This window comes from Aethalodelphis obliquidens, unplaced genomic scaffold (genome assembly GCF_003676395.1).
Source record: "Aethalodelphis obliquidens isolate GAN/ISIS:26980383/991018 unplaced genomic scaffold, ASM367639v1 scaffold54, whole genome shotgun sequence".
Taxonomy (NCBI): Eukaryota; Metazoa; Chordata; class Mammalia; order Artiodactyla; family Delphinidae; genus Aethalodelphis; species Aethalodelphis obliquidens.
In genome coordinates, this window is record NW_020837998.1 from 9,230,075 (window position 1) to 9,248,187 (window position 18,113).

General features: G+C 37.8%; 1 long non-coding RNA gene across 1 annotated transcript in view; it reads right to left on the minus strand.

The window, feature by feature from the left end:
* Positions 1–3,178: 3,178 nt before the first annotated feature.
* The window catches only part of LOC113609062 (uncharacterized), a 170,894-nt gene continuing 155,959 nt past the window's right edge, over positions 3,179–18,113 (minus strand). Inside the window, exons 3-4 of the long non-coding RNA XR_003428488.1 lie at positions 13,211–13,279; positions 3,179–3,617 (exon numbers count right to left, since the gene is read on the minus strand). This is a non-coding gene — a long non-coding RNA (uncharacterized LOC113609062). The remainder of the gene's footprint in view (positions 3,618–13,210; positions 13,280–18,113) is intronic.

An 18,113-nucleotide genomic window follows, 5' to 3' on the forward strand; every position in this document is an offset into this window, starting at 1 on the left:
AAAGAATGAAGTCAGAACCCTATCTCATATCATATACAAAAATTAATTCAAAATGGATCAGCAACCTAAATATAAGAGCTAAAACCATAGAACTCTTAGAAGAAAACACAGGGGTAAGTCTTGATGTCCTTGAATTTGGCAATAGATTCTTAGATATGAAATGTAAAGCACAATCAAGAAAAGAAAAAATAAATTATACTTCATCAAAATTAAAAACTTCTGCATCAAAGAACATTATCAAGAAAGTGAAAAGACAGCCTATAGAAGGGGAGAAAATATTTGCAAATCATATATCTGATAAGGGTCTAGTATCCAGAATATATAAAGAACTCTTACAAATCAACAGAAGACAAATAACCCAATTGAAAATGGGCAAAGGACTTAAACATTTCTCCAAATAAGGTGTAAAAATGGCCAATAAGTACATGAAAAGATCCTCATCATCATTAGTCATTAGGGAGATTCAAATCAAAGCCACAATGAAGTGCTTGTTCACAACCAGTAGGATGGCTATAATTGAAAAAACAGACAGTAGCAAGTATTGGCAAGGATGTAGGGAAATTGGAATCCTTAGACATTGCTCCTGGGAATTTAAAATGGTTTAGCTGCTGCAGAAAAGTCTTTTCCCTCAAAAATTTAAACATAGAATTACTGTATGACCCTGAAATTCCATCCTTGGTTATATACCCAAAAGATTCAAAGCAGGTATTCAAACAAGTACATGTATTCTTATGTTCATTGCAGCACTATTCACAATAGCCAAAAAGTGGAAACAGCCCAAATATCCATCAATGGATGAATGGATAAACCAATTGTGGTGTATCCATATAATGAAATATTCATCCATAAAAAGGAGTGAAGTACTGACACATGCTACAATATGGATGAACCTTGAAAACATTATGCTAAGTGAAAGAAGCCAGTCACAAAAGACCACATATTATATGATTTAATTTATATTAAATGTCCAGAATAGGCAAATCTGGAGAAACAGTAGATTAGTGGTCACTTAGGGCTGGGGAGAATGAGAGGACAGAGGTGATAGCTAAAGCTATAGGGTTTTTTTGAGGTGAAGAAAATGTTCTAAAATTGACTGTGGTGACAATTGCACATCTCTGTCATTATACTAAAAAAGATTAGCATGTACATTTTCAAAAGGGTGAAGTATATGGTTTGTGAATTATGCCTCAATAACCCTATAAAATAAAAATGATATATTTTCCAGAAAAATACAAAAATGCAGTTCATATTTACTTTCTATTTCCTTAATGTCTCTCAAGCAAAACAGATTTTTTATCACTGTATTTGAGGGCACTTCTCTAACAATTCTTGTCAGCCTCCTTGTGCTTACCATCCTAATACAGAGAGCTAAGAAACTAGGAAACTACTCATGAGAAGAGCGCTTGGCAATGCTCATTACCAAAAAGTATTTGAACTTGGGACACAGTTGACAGCACTGAATAATCACAATATAGTGTGATAAGGGTTATAATGGTTGTATCTAGTAAGATAGAAGTTGGATAGGTAGATTGAGAAAAAGGCGTTGAAGATCACTATCTGATCCATGAGTCACAGAGGTCAAACATCATGGTTTGTATGGGAAGATTTCTGGGAGTTTCCATGGACTGAGTTAGCAGTGGGGCTGGAGGTGGTCAGTATATATGGACTAAGAGAAACAACCAAGATAACTGAAAACAGGAATCACTAGGTGATTTAATTGCAGGAAGTGATTTTCCTTCTTTCAGTGAATCTTACACTTGCCAGCATCTTAAAGAGGCTGCTTGTCATTTGAAAAGAAAATTACGGGAGTCCCAATTTTAATCTGTGTGTGATTCACAAAGAATAGACGTATCTTATACTCCAATAAAGATGTTAAAAAAAAAAGAATAGATGTATCTAACACACTAGTCGAATGAACCCAATAAGTGTATGAGTTCTGAGGAGCCTCTTGGAAGAACTCTTCCTCAGGGAAGAAGGATCTGGGAGTACAGTCTTAGTCCTCTAATGGGTGCAGTGATATTGAGCAGAAGATAGTGACTGTCATTTGTGTTGATCTCCTGATCCCAGCCCGAATATGACGCATAGTTAAGTCCTAAATTCTTAAGTCATTGGGGGTACAGGCAGAATTGCATGGGTTCCCTTATTAACAGAGAATAATGCTAGAGACATATAAGAACAAGGAATAGCAGCAGGTAGTCTGGTGGAGGCGCTGTTGCATTCGGTGGAAGCCACCTTGATCTGGAATACACGAGAGATCCCATGAAACCTTCCAGAAACACTTAGGGGAGGACATTTGAAGAAACAGGAAGTCATGTGTCATGTAGATGGGGGCATGAACAAATTGTTGGAGGTATTACTGTTTATGTCATACCCACAGGCTAGTGAGGACTGAAGAAATAGGAAACATGGACAAAGCTCCTAATCCTTCTGGAACAGTTAAACGCAATCTTAAGGTGGAAGTGACCGTTGACCCATGCTTTGAAGGAGTACAACGTGTTTACCACACTGAGAGAGGGTCCGAAGGGCATTTCAGATTAAAGCAGAGGGGATGTACAAATACACAGTTGCTCATTACGCCTATTCATGAGTTGTTTTCATGGACCAAATGTTTTCCATTTTGTGGCTATACGTGTACATACTTAGTGGGGATCCTGCCATTTGACCACAGTCACCCCTGAGAGTAGCTCAACTATTTCCTATAACTGTTGGAATTCTTAAAATATTAGAACTTAAAGGAACCACAGATGCCATCTACTGTCACTCTTCCTCCCTGTCAAGTGCAAGGGATAATTGCAAAGCTATTAGCAAATTCCAAGGCTCTATAATCACCTTGCATGTATATACAACATCTGCTTGGTCATGTAAACTTAGAGGAGCTAAAAATTCCTATAAGATTTAGAAGGCTGAATGGATGCTAAAAATCTGGTCAGCAGGTCATTAAGTGTTTCTTTTGTTAATCGAATGGTCTAGTAATTCGACACACAATGGAAGGCAGAAAATTACCTCTAATTCTTTGAGGATCAGATAGCATTTATACTTATGAGACAAAAGAAAATGGCAGTGAGAATGTTAATGCTTAATTGTTCGTGGATCACATTGTTTAGCTCTAGCATCTAAATGTCATGATAGTGCTTACAAACTGAACACTGTGATTCTAATTTAAATTATTTTTGTGTCACTTTACAATATTTATTTCTTTCACATTGTCTCAAATAAGTGGCTGCATTTATTCATCAGGAAATATACAAAGCAGAATTCACTTTATATCTTTCAAATAACCTAGAGTAAGCCCTGAATACAGTACCAAATGTGATTTCTTTGAAAACCCAGGTTAAAAAAAAAAAAAGGGCAACTCTAAAATTCAGTAAACAGATTACAATAAAAATGTAACATTTCCATAGCTTTTGCTTTCCAATACAACTGTGGCATTTTTTCAGAGACTATAAATGAAAACATTGGTAACATATACAAAACTTTAAAGTAGTCGACCCTTGAACAATTGGGGGTTAGGAGCACTGACCCTCCACGTAATTGAAAATCCACATATAACTTTATAGTTGGCCTCTGTATCCAAGGTTCCGCTTCTGGGGATCCAACCAAAGGTGGATGGTATGGTACTGTAGAAAAAATCCACATATAAGTGGACCCACACAGTTCAAACCCACGTTGTTGAAGGGTCAACCATACTTATATACGAAGGTATGTGCATTATATTTAACCTTTCCATTGTGAGATTATCAAAACCACATTGTTATCAAAATTAAACACTAGGGAAGGGTGGAAGGAAGAAAAAAATATTAAACACCAAAAAAAAGTTCTGTGCCAAAGCTAAAATAGTCTCTAATATTTCATTTTTAGTAACTTTAACTTTAAACAATGCATAGCTTCATAGTGTCATATTACCCAGATACTCTTTCATTATTGTCAGGCATTATAAGCGGTAAGATTACTTAAAATAAAATCTGTGTATTATGCACATTGCAGTAAAACTCTTAATTAGCACCACCTACACAAAAAATTGTTGGAAATGTAAAGTGTAAGGCCTTCCCCTTGAAGGATCTAGGATCTAGAAGAAAGGAGATACAAAATGTTCAACATATGACAGTACCCCTGTGTCAGATGAGTGTGACAGTCAATAACAGCTATAAGAATTCAGAGGAGGGCCTGAGATTCCTAGGTACATATGGCTTTGCAAGGCTAGAATTTCTAAAGTTTTCTTTATGCTGAGCAGTTTGGCTGCAGTTAGAGCTGAGATGTTATTTGTGAGACTATAGTGTATGGGTGATTGCCTCTTAACCCTGGGATGGTTAATTATATCAATTGCAATTGTTTCATACTACCATATATGACCATATATATTTCTAATGACAGTATTTTCCAAAAATATATATTTGGAGCAAAGTTTAACCTTTTTTTTTTTTTTTTTTTTGGCTGTGTGACATGTGGGATCCTAGTTCCCTGAGCAGGGATCAAACCCGTGCCCCCTGCATTGGAAGCATGGAGTCTTAACCACTGAACTGCCAGAGAAGTTCTGGAGCAAAGTTTAAAGAAATTAAAATACCTAAATATCATATAGTCTTAATTTCTTAACAGCTGCACATCTTTTTTTCTCTCTGCTCTTTTTGGCACAAGGATTATCTTGAGCTGGTTATTTTTAAGAAACAGTAGACACAGGAAATGCTCTGAAAACTGAGTAGAAGTTACCCTTTTGTAAGAGAGATTTACATTTATAAGGAAAATCTCCATTTGTAAGGGTGTCTCCCTCTCTGTACCAGGAAGAGAAGGATGACTAAATCCCTAGAAACTCATCAACGGAGAAGGCAAGGCCTTAAATCTGTATAACAACCTTACCCTCGTTAACTGTGTTTTCCTGGTCACCTCCCTTAACTGGTTGCCCACCCTCAGCACCTTCTTTAGCTTAAGATGGCATTTAAGGTGATGGCTTTGGTCATTTTGGAGAGTCACTCAGCTTTCCCATGTATACAAGAGATATACAGGTTATTAGACTTCTGTTTGTTTTTCTCCTGTTAATCTGTCTTTTTATTACAGGGGTGTCTCATCTAAGAACCTAGAAGGGTAAAGGGAAAATTGTTTTTCCTCCCCCATGGTACTTTTCTTGAAAAACTGGTTTTCTCTTAGTTCCATACAACAATTCATTGATTTACTAACCAGCCCCTCTCAGTCTCTTTGAAAACAAGCAGGACACTGTGAGTCCTCCCAGTACAAAAGCATTTTCATGTCCCCCAATCCTTGTTTGAAGGAAAAAGGCTTTCAGCCTCTTAGACTTTCCCTGAGTTCCAAAGGGCAGTTATAATTAGAGGAGTGAGGGAATGCAGAATAAAACAATAGTGCAGCAATGGAGCAGGGTCCTGGTTCCTCCTGGGGGATCTGCATAATTATCTGATACATATCTCTGAGTTCTTCTACAGGAACTAAGGCCCCCACCCAGGTGGAGGATGGTAACTTCAGGCTGAGCATAAGCCATGGACCCCAGACTGACTGGAACCAGAAGGCTGATGATTGAGATTCCTGGAACACCACCCTGTTACCTCCCCACCAACCAGTCAGAAGAAAGTCACATATCTTGCAGCCATACCCCCAAATTTTGCCTATAAAAACTGTTCCTTAAAAACCATCTGGGTCCCCCCCTCCAAAAAAAAAAACATCTGAGAATTCGGGCCTTTTGAGTACAAGCCACCCATTCTCCCTGCTTGGCCCTGCAATAAACCTTTCTCTGCTCCAAACTCCATTTGGTTTGCTTGGCTTCACTGTGCGTCTGGCACACAAACCTGAGCTAGACTACATCTTTGCTTGTAGGAAAAAATCTGCCTGTTATTAAAATAAATATGACTTGACAGACACAATAAGAAAAATGATAACCAGATACAATCTTATCCTTTTTTCTGTAATAACTGTGTTCTTCCAATCATAAGGAAGTCATTTTTCTTTTACTTCACTAATTCAACAAGCATTTACTGGGCACTTACTATGCACCTGGCACTATACTAGATACCAAGGATACAAAAAGGAAAAGGAAAAAAGTCTCCTTGATCATGTATGCAAATAATTGCAACAGAATGGGGATAAACAGAAATGTTCAAACACCATACTATGGCCTCCAAGGCCCTTGCTTATCTTTCTAATCTCTTCTTGGCCACTATGTTCCTGCCACACTGGCCTTCTCTTTATTTCAAATACACTAAGTTCCTTTTCACCTCAGGCCTTTGCACTTATTTCCTCTTCCTGCACTGTTTTTTTCCCTACGTTCATCAGCTGGCTAAGTCCTATTCACCTGGCAGTAATCAATGTGAATATCATTTCCTCACAAAAACTTTATCCCCTCAGATGAGGTTTTTTCCTGTTGTATACTCTCAGTGCCCCCTGTAATTTTAAATTTTAGCTCTTGCAAACTAAAGAATGTTGCTCCACATCTGGTTCTACAAGAATGAAGTCACTAGCCACTGCAGTCACTGACCTTCAACACACCCTGAAAGGAGTTCAGGGTGGAGATCAAGAATGAGACACCCTCTGCTTTGTGAAAATCTGGCAGAACCGGCCTTCAGATAGTTAGATATTTTCAGGAGAAAATTTTATGAACCCAATTTCTTGCATCTTCTCATACCTAGAAAAGCTCTAAAATTATTAATGGAGGCATCTGCTCCTTGTGACTAGCAGCAACCTTCTACCAAGATGTGTGTGCTTGATTGCACATATCTCCTTCTCCAAAATCACTTATATACTGACCTCCCCCTCTACCTCTTCAGAGCAGTTCCTCAGAGCTATCTGAGAGTCTGTCTCCTGGGCTAAAGTCCTCAGTAAGCCCCAAATACACCTGAACTCACAGCTCTCATGTTGTGCTTTTTTTTTTCAGTCTACACCCAAATCTCATTGCAATTAAATAATTATCCATGTAATTGGTTATTGTCTGTATCTTCCACTAAACTAGACTATAAGCTTAATGAAGGCAGAACTACATCAGTGTTGTTCAGTAGTATATTCCTAATGGCCAGCACAGGGCCTGGAATATAGAAGTTTCTCAATGAACATTTGTGGAAGGAAGAGAGAACTAAAGGAGAAAGGAAGATGGAGAGGAAGGGAAGGAGGGAGGGGGGGAGGGAGGAAGGAAGGAAGGAAGACAAGAAGACTGAATGTGCACTAAGAAGAGAGTGGCTTATCCCTGTTTATGGGAGTCAGAGGCACTAATTTTTGAGGTTTCTCTTTTCATCAGAGTTACTTATTCTTAGTTTCTTAAACACCCCCTTTCTTTTTTTTTAAATTTTTATTGAAGTATAGTTGATTTACAATGTTGTGTTAATTTCTGCTGTAGAGCAAAGTGACTCAGTTATATGCATATATGCATTCTTTTTATATTCTTTTCCATTATGGTTTCTCCCAGGATATTGAATATAGTTCCCTGTGCTATACAGTAGGACCTTGTTTTTTATCCATTTTATATATAATAGTTTGCATCTACTAATCCCAAACTCTCAATCCATCTCTCCCCCATTCTCCCTCTCCCTTGGCGACCACAAATCTGTTCTCTATGTCAGTGAGTTTGTTTCTGTTTCGTAGATAGGTTCATTTGTGGCATACTTTACATTCCACATATAAGTAATATCATATGGTATTTGTCTTTCTCTTTCTGACTTCACTTAGTATGATAATCTCTAGTTGCTGCAAATGGCATTATTTAATTCTTTTTTATGGCTAAGTAGTATTCCAGTGTGTGTGTGTGTGTGTGTGTGTGTGTGTGTGTGTGTGTACCACATCTTCTTTATCCATTCATTTGTCAATGGACATTTAGGTTGTTTTCATGTCTTGGCTATTGTGTATAGTGCTGCTATGAACATAGAGGTGCATGTATCTTTTTGAATTATGGTTTTGTCCAGATATATGTCCAGGAGTGTTCATCACCCCTTTCTAATAACTTGTATCTCTACATTCCAGACCAGGAAGCTGTGCTAGCTCCAACCACTTTCTGACAATGACTGTACCACTAGCATGAAGTTTTAAAGTGATCTCAATACAATACAACCCCAGTGGTTTTAATATGGGGCCTGCTGAATGCAATTCCATACTCATCCCAAACTCCTTCCTTCTTTAGTTAAATCTTTTGTGTTATATCTGCATTTGTGTCTGTACCTCTATCTTGGTGATGCAGAAAGTAGAAATGAAACATCAAAAATTAGATCCTTTAGGTCATCTGTAAAGCACTTTTTCACACAATCTGCCCTCCATTCCCACAGGTAATTATGAATTGCTGGTAGAAAGTTATTGCCATCAGTCTTAGAGAGATTAATATGAGCACAACTAACAGTTCCCTTCTCTCCTACTTAATGACTGCAGTCAGAGGTTTCTTACATTAATATAAAAGAGAAGGCAGACAAGATGAAATCGGTCTTCTTAGAAGCTTCAACAGCAATCTAGTCTCTTTCAAATATGAAACAGCAACTCCCCTCTCCATACTTCAAAAAATTAATATAGCATTTGAAATTATCTTTTCATTCTACTTTTATTATAATGCTCCAATTTTAAGTTACTATAGTAACCATTTTGGATTTGAGTGAAAAATTCATTATTGTCACTTTAATTGTTTGTTTTTTGTTTTCTACTCTAGCTACATTGGAGTTTAAAAATGGAAAATAGATTTATCTTGTACTATTCTCTAAATATTATGGAGCACAAAGACAATTCAGACAATGATTCTGTATGACTATTATTGGAACTATCTGTTTATATACCATTGATGTCTGTTTTAGAAACATTAGATATTGTACTAAGGTAGACCACTGTTCAGTATAATTAAATAAAAGAGTGTGAATAACTAATATTCAACACTCCACTAAAAAGCATACAACATGCAACTACTTCTGTGATACTTAATTATTAAAGAACATTTATTTGTTACTTATATTGAGGAATATAAAGATGGTGGTCATGATATTTACATCATAACACAATGTGTGCTTTAGGAGAGAGGACCCCATAATGGATTAGTCTGATTTTGTCATAATATTCATCAGAATTACCAATTAATGTAAGTTGTCCATGTCTGATTATTTTTTAAATTTCCTAAACGCCTAATTATCTTCAACTGTTTTACTGGTTATTGCCCTTAAAAAACTGTTTGCGGACTTTGGGTCCAACATCTTAGCAAGGCGGCAGTGGTAGCAGCTGCTCTTTGAGTTTCGCTATGCTGCCCAAGGATGACAAAAAGAAGAAAGATGCCAGAAAGTCGGATAAGAAAGACAAAGCCCAGGGAACAAATCTGGGGGCAAGGCCAAAAAGAAGACATGGTCCAAAGGCAAAGTTCGGGAGAAGCTCAATAATGTAGGCTTGTTTGACAAAGCAACATATGACAAACTCTGTAAGGAAGTTCCCAAATATAAGTTTATAATCCCAGCTGTGGTCTCTGGGAAACAAGATTTGTGGTTCCTTCACCAGGGTAGCCCTTCAGGAGCTCCTTAGTAAAGGACTTCTGAAACTGGTTTCAAAGTACAGAGCTCAAGTAATTTACACCAGAAACACCAAGGGTGGAGATGCCCCAGCTGCTGGTGAAGATGCAGAACAGGTCCCACCAACTGTCCATTTTGAAAAATAAAACTGTATTAAATCAAAAACAATCATTTGTGGAGATTCCACAAGGCTTGTAATAAGTGTGCTTTCCTCCTTCTGGCTGTGTTTTTGGGGCTCTACAAGTCAGAGATCACATCAAACCAAACTCACTGACCATCTATGCTATATGATCCTAGGGTACAAATCTGTATGAGGGCAGGTGTTCTCAGGTTTATTTTACCCCCCTTCCTTTCCCTTTTCCTGCTCTGCTTAGGTCCAGAGAAGCCTTCTCTCTGGGTCTGTGGGGTTGGTAGGATCAGAAAGTGACCAATTAGTTGTGGTTCATCTTAATCCTCACCCTTACCCCTCCAATATCTTCAAGGCAAAAGCAACTTCGGCACTCAAATAGTCCTCTGGCCTCTTTGGTCAAGCTTCTCCTCAAAATGGGTCTGCTAGGGCTGCATAATCTTTACAACTCCTCAGTGTTTTTTTTTTTAGGGTTAGTTTTGTAATGCAGATTTATTTATTTATTTATTTATTTTGGGCCACACCAAGCGGCTTGAGGGATCTCAGTTCCCCAACCAGGGATTGAACCCAGGCCATGGCAGTGAAAACCTGAAATCCTAACCACTAGGCCAACAGGGAACTCCCACAACGCCTCAGTGCTTTTAAGGTGATTTATTCAGAGTTGTTTTCAGCCAGAGAGTTTGATTCAAATAACCCACTACCTAACCTGCCCTTATGGGGAATAGCTATTATATTTTTATTGTATGAAATTATGCATTTGTGTTTAACAACTGTGATACTTGCTTTTAGGAACTTCACAGTGCAATAAGATGAAGGAAATGTAGTCGCACAGTTTTTGTTTTGAGAGATTAGTAACCATATGGAAGACTGCTCTGTCACAGACTTTTGGGGGAAAAAGGTGTGAGACTTTTGATGGATTGTCCCATTAACATTATGAAACTGAAGAGCCCATTTTGCTTGATGACAATTGTTCTTTCCTCAAGGGGTAACTTCAACTGGTTGGCCAATAAGTTGCATCCTTGCCTTGAAGAAATAACCACCAAAGGAAAATCACTCCTAGTTGGTTTCCCAACCACCTCCAACTGGTCCTGAGCTGCCCTGTAGTGGCCAAGGTCCAGCCTCGTGAGGGGAAGCTGTGAGGGCAGCTAGTTGATTCAGACTGTAGAGACAGCATTTAGTCAACAGCCTTGTCTCTCATACCCTGATGCCTTAGAACTCCAACGTGTGTCTGTGAAAATGAAGGCAGATTCCTGACTCCGGCTACGGATAAGTGGATAACCTTGGGCCAAGTTTGTGACTTCATAACTTTTTAACAACAGCTCCATTTATGGCTTAGTGCTTAACTAGCCAGGACAATGGATTTGATTCCTGAAAGGCCAAATCAATAACATTGGATACCACAGCTTTGAGGGCAGGATTATGGTGAAAGTGATATTTTAGATCTTACAGAGGAAAACTAAGTTCACCTAAAAACACAATTTAGGTATTAACATACTTCCTAATATACACTTAAAACTTGTCTAAATTACCCAAGATTAACCAAAAGGAAGAATAGAAATGCATTGTAAATATGAAAAAACACTAAACTTAAAATCACAATATCATGCTATTCTTCTTTTAGCATATTAAAATAGAGGTCATCTGAAATTCATTGAGTATTAACTCATAGTTTTTGCATAAACATAAATAGCATATTTTACCTAAGACACTGGAGTTTTTATAAAAATAATTAGTCCATTAAAATTAGTTCAGTGCCTTTAGAAATGAATAGGCTAAAATGCAAAGCAAGATCTATTTATCCAAGAACAAATTGAACCAAGATTTTAATTTATTTGTTAGTGAAACAAAATTGTTAATCTTCTATTAAAAATTATTTGTATTTGTATAATATCCCATGGTTTATAAAGTACTTACACACCCAACATCTTATTTAATCCTCTCAACAGCCCTGTGAGGTAAGCATTATCACCACTTTACAGATTAAAAAACAAACTCAAGACTCATTTAGAATATAGGTCTTCCTAAGTTCACAGAGTGAATCAGTGGCAAATAAGTCTTAAATTCAGTCATCTGACTTACAATCCAGTGCTTTTTCCACTAAGTTGACAATTTACATTTTTCTCATCATTGTAGAATCACTACTAGTTTCATCCTAGGAAAAAGACCAATCCTTAAAACTCTAGGCCATGTGTGCAGATAAACAATGAATAAGGACAAATTCATGAACTTTCAGTTCAGGTTTGTCAATCAAAAGATTCTGGGCTTCCCTGGTGGTGCAGTGATTGAGAGTCCGCCTGCCGATGCAGGGGATACGGGTTCGTGCCCCGGTCCGGGAAGATCCCACATGCCGCGGAGCGGCTGGGCCCGTGAGCCATGGCCGCTGAGCCTGCGCGTCCGGAGCCTGTGCTCCGCAACGGGAGAGGCCACAACAGCGAGAGGCCCGTGTACCGCAAAAAAAAAAAAAAAGATTCTGTAACTACATACAGAGGCATTCCCCAATGATGAACTCGATGCCTAGAAAATACTCCCCAAGTCTAAATGAACAATCTTTCAACTGTTTAATAAGGGAATTTCACCTTCTAACAAAAAGATTTTTTCCCTCCTTACGAGTAAAGTTAAATCCTAACTCAAGGCCAAATAAATAGTTAAATTATTTTTCTCATCCTTTAACCTAGAAGTTGCTTTTCTTAGCTAAATTCACGGAAGCAGTCTACATATTTTAAGAATTTTCATTTAGTGTTACATCGACTTTCACCTTTACTTTATGGCTGAAACTTTGAACAAGTGCCAATAAATCATGACTGAGATGAAACCGAGCAAGATCCTTAGAAGCAGAATAATCAAGACATATGCATTTGAGAAACCAGTAAAGTAAATGTCCCTTCAATTCTGTATGTATTAAATTTATATTCATTCTGCTTAAAATTATTTAAGACTTGCATTTGATATAATTCCTAAGTCACTAGTGCTTAAGATATCATACGATTTTTGAGGAAATATGTAAACATTATGTAAATATTGATCTATAAACTACACATATTTGTAAGAACTTCTCAATACAGTTAACAATTCTGTTAAATCCCAGTGCTTCTATTTTTTTATACAAACTATAACTTTCCAATGACAGATCTCTATTCTCAATATATTCATTAACAATTTGAGACATTTCATATTTGTAAATTAAAAGTTAATTTTACAGTACATATTCCAAGTTAGCAGGCCAAAAGGAATATTTTTCTCTAATTGACATTGAAACAAATGATTAGCATGCTACAGTACTTGTCCAACTCTTTTATATTCATTAATTATTCAGGATTAATTCTGCAAAAATCCAGAGAATGCTTATGACAATGAGTTTTTAAGATACACAACTGTTCTAGGATATAAGAAATGTTCATGAATTTATCATGTGTTGAAATATACTATGAAGATCTCGACTGCTAGAAATGTCTCCTACCTTTTTAAAAATATAATTACTAAATATTGGTGGAGAACACACATTAACATTCGCCAATTAAAACTCAATTACAATTTTCTGAACTATTAAGATTTATTAACCTTGTGCAAGGTTATATACAAATTATTCAGATGCTTTTAATTTGTGAAGTACTTTAAATACGTTACTTACTTCACATGCATTGTCTCATCTGGTCCTGTCAACAATCCTGGGAGATAGGGGGAGCAATTAGTAAGCCCACTGTAAAGGAAGAGAAGACATGCCCATATTAGAAGCCAAGCAGAGGAAGTGTCAACACTATGCCAGGTACAGTACTAGATGCTGAGGATATAATGAACGAGCTGCATAATCAGAAAGCTTCTGATATAGCAGAGAAGACACACAAGCATTAAGAATGAGCTGTGATGAACACTCTAATGGGGAAATCAAAGATGCTATGGAAGCTCAGAAAAGGGCAACCTAACTTCGCCTTAGAGGAGTCAGGAAAGTGTCCTTGAAAGAAGATATATTTGGCAGGCACAAAATCAGAAACTTCCTTGCAAGATATGCTAAATGGCTTGTATCTTATTGTGAAGGCTGTGGGAGCAGTGGGAGAAAAATGAGGGGAAATGCTGGAAACATAGGTCTGAGATAGAAAAAAATTTTTTAAATTATACTAGCATTCATTAACCACTTAATGGGGGGGCAGGAATTGCGATGAATCTATTTCTGCAATCTATATTTTATTAAATCTTCACATTAACCCTAGGAGTTAGTTACTAATGGTATTGATATTGGTGTTACTGTTACTATTATTATTTCTAGTAGCAGTAGTAATAGTCTAAATTGTTGACGATTACTTAAATACCACATAACAAGTCACTATACAGCAAACATGGTAAAATCCCATTTTATATAAAATGAAAGAGAAAATGTCACGCAAATGGCTAACGCTCAAAAAAGTAATGAGGTGATTGTTATGGATTGATTTGTGTCTCCCCCAAATTCATGGTTTGAAGCACTAACTCCCACTGCGACTGTATTTGGAGATAAGGCCTTTAAGGAGGTAAATGAGGTCCTAGGGCCTCATCCAGTCTGACTGGCATCCTTCAAAGAAAAGGAAGAAACACCAGGAATATGGATGCACAAAGAAAAGGCCATGTGAGGACATGAGAAGATGGCCATCCACAAGTCCAGGAGAGAGGTCTCAGGAGAAACCAAACCTGCTGACACCTCGATCTTGGACTTCTAGCCTCCAGAACAGTAAGAAATACATTTCTTTCGTTTAAGACATCCGGTCTGTGGGATTTTGTTATGGTGGCCTGTTGCGCTGTACCCCGCAGTCCTGCAATCCTTGCAACTGCCCAGTTGTGAGACCAAAGGAAGAACCCGGAGCCAGTGACAGAGACATCAGTGATTTGTTGGACAGGGTATCTTACAAGTTAGAGGCAAAGGTCCTGGAGCCACACCCCACACCCCACCCTGTATGGGTGTACGGCCATGGGCAGGCAGGACACAGCAGCAATCTTTGCTACACAGGGGCGGGGAGGAGGAAGCTATCAGTTATAGGGGCAATGACTTCAGAAGAGCTCCCTCCTTGCCAGGGCGACTGGGGCAAGGGCTGCTGTTTTCCTATTGATGACAGAATATACTGGAGCCTTTCTGGTCCAGGGCTAGAAAAATTGTTAGCTGGGGGTTGGGCCAATCACACAGGTAGTTACTGATTAAAACTTTCAGCCTAGGAGGGGGAGGCAATCATGCTCAGAAGGGTGAGGTGGGGCCAGGTAGAGTAAGGGATGCACAGAGAGCAAGAGAGCAGCCATTTTATGGGGCTTGAACATACCTGGCCCGAGCAGACCAATACAGTTATATTATTTATTTTCAACCAAGTCATCATATTGACCAAACTACTTTCAGCAAAAAGAAATTGTTTTGGTTTGGGGTAACATTTTGCTTATCTGTTTGCTTTGGTTTTTAGTGAGAGGAGGGTGGACACTCTTCCCTAAGCTTCAGTAGAGTGTGATCCCACTGGTGCAGTTGTGGGAGCAAAGGGAACCAAACCTCTGTCCAAGGCAAGACAGCATAGTAAAGCAAGGGACCATCAGATCCTGGTTGGCACCAAGGTGGGGGATAGACATTGGTCATTGGCAAGAATCAGATCTGAGTTCCATATAGGAGGCACAAGATGGAGGGAGTAGGTTGAGAAGGTAAAGTTTGGTGAGATTGCCTGAAGCAAAAACCTACATAGGGGATATTTTATAAAGAATCAGCTATTGAGCCTGTGGGCTAGTAGAGGCCTTAAAAAAATTGTCTGGAAAAAAACATGAGAATCCTTTCTGAGGAAGGAAGGAAGGAAGGAAGGAAGAGAGGGAGGGAGGGAGGGAGGGAGGAAGGAAGGGAGGAAGGGAGGAAGGGAGGGAGGGAGGGAGGAAGGAAGGAAGGAAGGAAGGGAGGAAGGAAGGAAGGGTTATTGTGATAACACATTTGAATTATCTATCCATAATTATTAGCTATCAACTGAAATGTAAAGAAAAGCTAAGATTGTTACTCATTACTTCACATTCTGCCCCAAGCTGCCACAGACAATATTTCAGATACTCTTACTTAACTGCATATTTATCCAACCAGAATGCCCCTGCATCTCAGACCCGTCTCCAGTTATATTATATAGTTACATCAATGGTCTTGATATTTTTTTGTCCATTGTTTTTTTCTTTTGCAATAAGGGCATAAGTATGGGGATTAAAAGCCCAGGTTCTGTAAACAAACTGCAAGGATTCATATCCAGAATCTATTAATACTTTTATTTAGCTGTGTAACCTTGGGCAAGTTACTTAAACTCTCTGTGCCTCAGTTTCTGAGCAAACGTTTTTGTGAGGTTTAAAGGAGTTAATACATATAAAACACTTAAATTCATGCCACATACATGGTAATGCTCTATAATTCTTGGCTCTTATGACTGTTAATTGTGACATTAAACTGTGAAAGAGAGTTTAGCAAAGGAAGACTGGCGTTGCTCAACCACATTCTATTTTACTAGAATGCTTTTTTTTTCAGTGATAAAACATAATCTAGTATAATTTTGTTTCTGTTTTTTTCATTTTAATAATATAATATTGCATCCTAATTATAAAGCATAAAAAACATAGAAATAAAAATATAGTACATACTAATATAACTATAAATAGCTAATATAAAATTATAGAATGTTTTGAAATACTATCAAGGATTTTTTAAAAATTAAAATAGTAAGTAGCTCCTATACTCAAAATAACCACTGTAATTTTTTTTCAATTTTCCATGAATTCTTAAAACTATTGTACAAATTTTAAATCATGAGACGATATAAGTATTATTTTTAACTTGCAATGTAGTAGGAAGCTTTTCTGTCATAAAATATGATCTGTGAATGTAATTTATCTTAACATCTTTATTGGAGTATAAATGCTTTACAGTGTTGTGTTAGTTTCTGCTGTATAACAAAGTGAATCAGCTATATGTATACATATATCCCCATATCACATTCCTCTTGCATCTCCCTCCCACCCTCCCTATCCCACCCCTCTAGGTGTTCACAAAGGACCGAGCTGATCTCCCCGTGCTATGCAGCTGCTTCCCACTAACTATCTATTTTACGTTTGGTAGTGTATATATGCCCATGCCACTCTCTCACTTTGTCACAGCTTACCCTTCTCCTTCCCCGTGTCCTCAAGTCCATTGTCTAGTAGGTCTACATCTTTATTCCTGTCTTACCCCTAGGTTCTTCATGACACTTTTTTTCCTTAAATTCCATATATATCTGTTAGCATACGGTATTTGTCTTTCTCTTTCTGACTTACTTCACTCTGTATGACAGACTCTAGGTCCATCCACCTCACTACAAATAACTCAATTTCGTTTCTTTTTATGGCTGAGTAATATTCCATTGTATATATGTGCCACATCTTCTTTATCCACTCATCTGTCAAGGGCCACTTAGGTTGATTTCATGTCCTGGCTATTGTAAATAGTGCTGCAATGAACATTGTGGTACATGACTCTTTTTGAATTATGGTTTTCTCAGGGTAGATGCCCAGTAGGGGGATTGCTGGGTCATATGGTAGTTCTATTTTTAGTTTTCTAAGGAACCTCCATACTGTTCTCCAGAGTGGCTGCATCAATTTACATTCCCAACAACAGTGCAAGAGGGTTCCCTTTCCTCCACACCCTCTCCAGCATTTATTGCTTGCAGATCTTTTGATGATGGCCATTCTGACCAGTGTGAGGTAATACCTAATTGTAGTTTTGATTTGCATTTCTCTAATTAGTGATGTTGAGAAGCTTATCATGTGTTTGTTGGAAATCTGTAATTCATCTTTGAAGAAATATCTATTTAGGTCTTCTGCCCATCTTTGGATTGGGTTGTTTGTTTTTCAGATATTGAGCTGCATGAGCTGCTTGTATATTTTGGAGATTAATCCTCTGTCAGTTGCTTCATGTGCAAATATTTTCTCCCATTTTGAGGACAGTCTCTTCATCTTTTTTATGGTTTCCTTTGCTGTGAAAAAGCTTTTAAGTTTCATTAGGTACCATTTGGTTATTTTTGTTTTTCATTTCATTTCCATTTCTCTAGGAGTGGGTCAAAAAGGATCTTGCTGTGATTTATGTCATAGAGTGTTCTACCTGTTTTCCTTTAAGAGTTTTGTAGTGTCTGGCCTTACATTTAGGTCTTTAATCGATTTTGAGTTTATTTTTGTGTATGGTGTTAGGAAGTGTTCTAGTTTCATTCTCTTACATGTAGCTGTCCAGTTTTCCCAGCACAACTTATTGAAGAGGCTGTCTTTTCTCCATTGTATACTCTTGCCTCCTTCATCAAAGATAAGGGGACGAGATGTGTGTGGGTTTATCTCTGGGATTTCTATCCCACTCCATTGATCAATATTTCTGTGTTTGTGCCAGTACCATACTGTCTTGATTACTATAGCTTTGTAATATAGTCTGAAGTCAGGGAGCCTGTTTCTTCCCACTCCGTTTTTCTTTCTTAAGATTGTTTTGGTTATTCAGGGTCTTCTGGGTGTCCCTACAAACTGTGCAATTTTTTGTTCTTGTTCTGTGA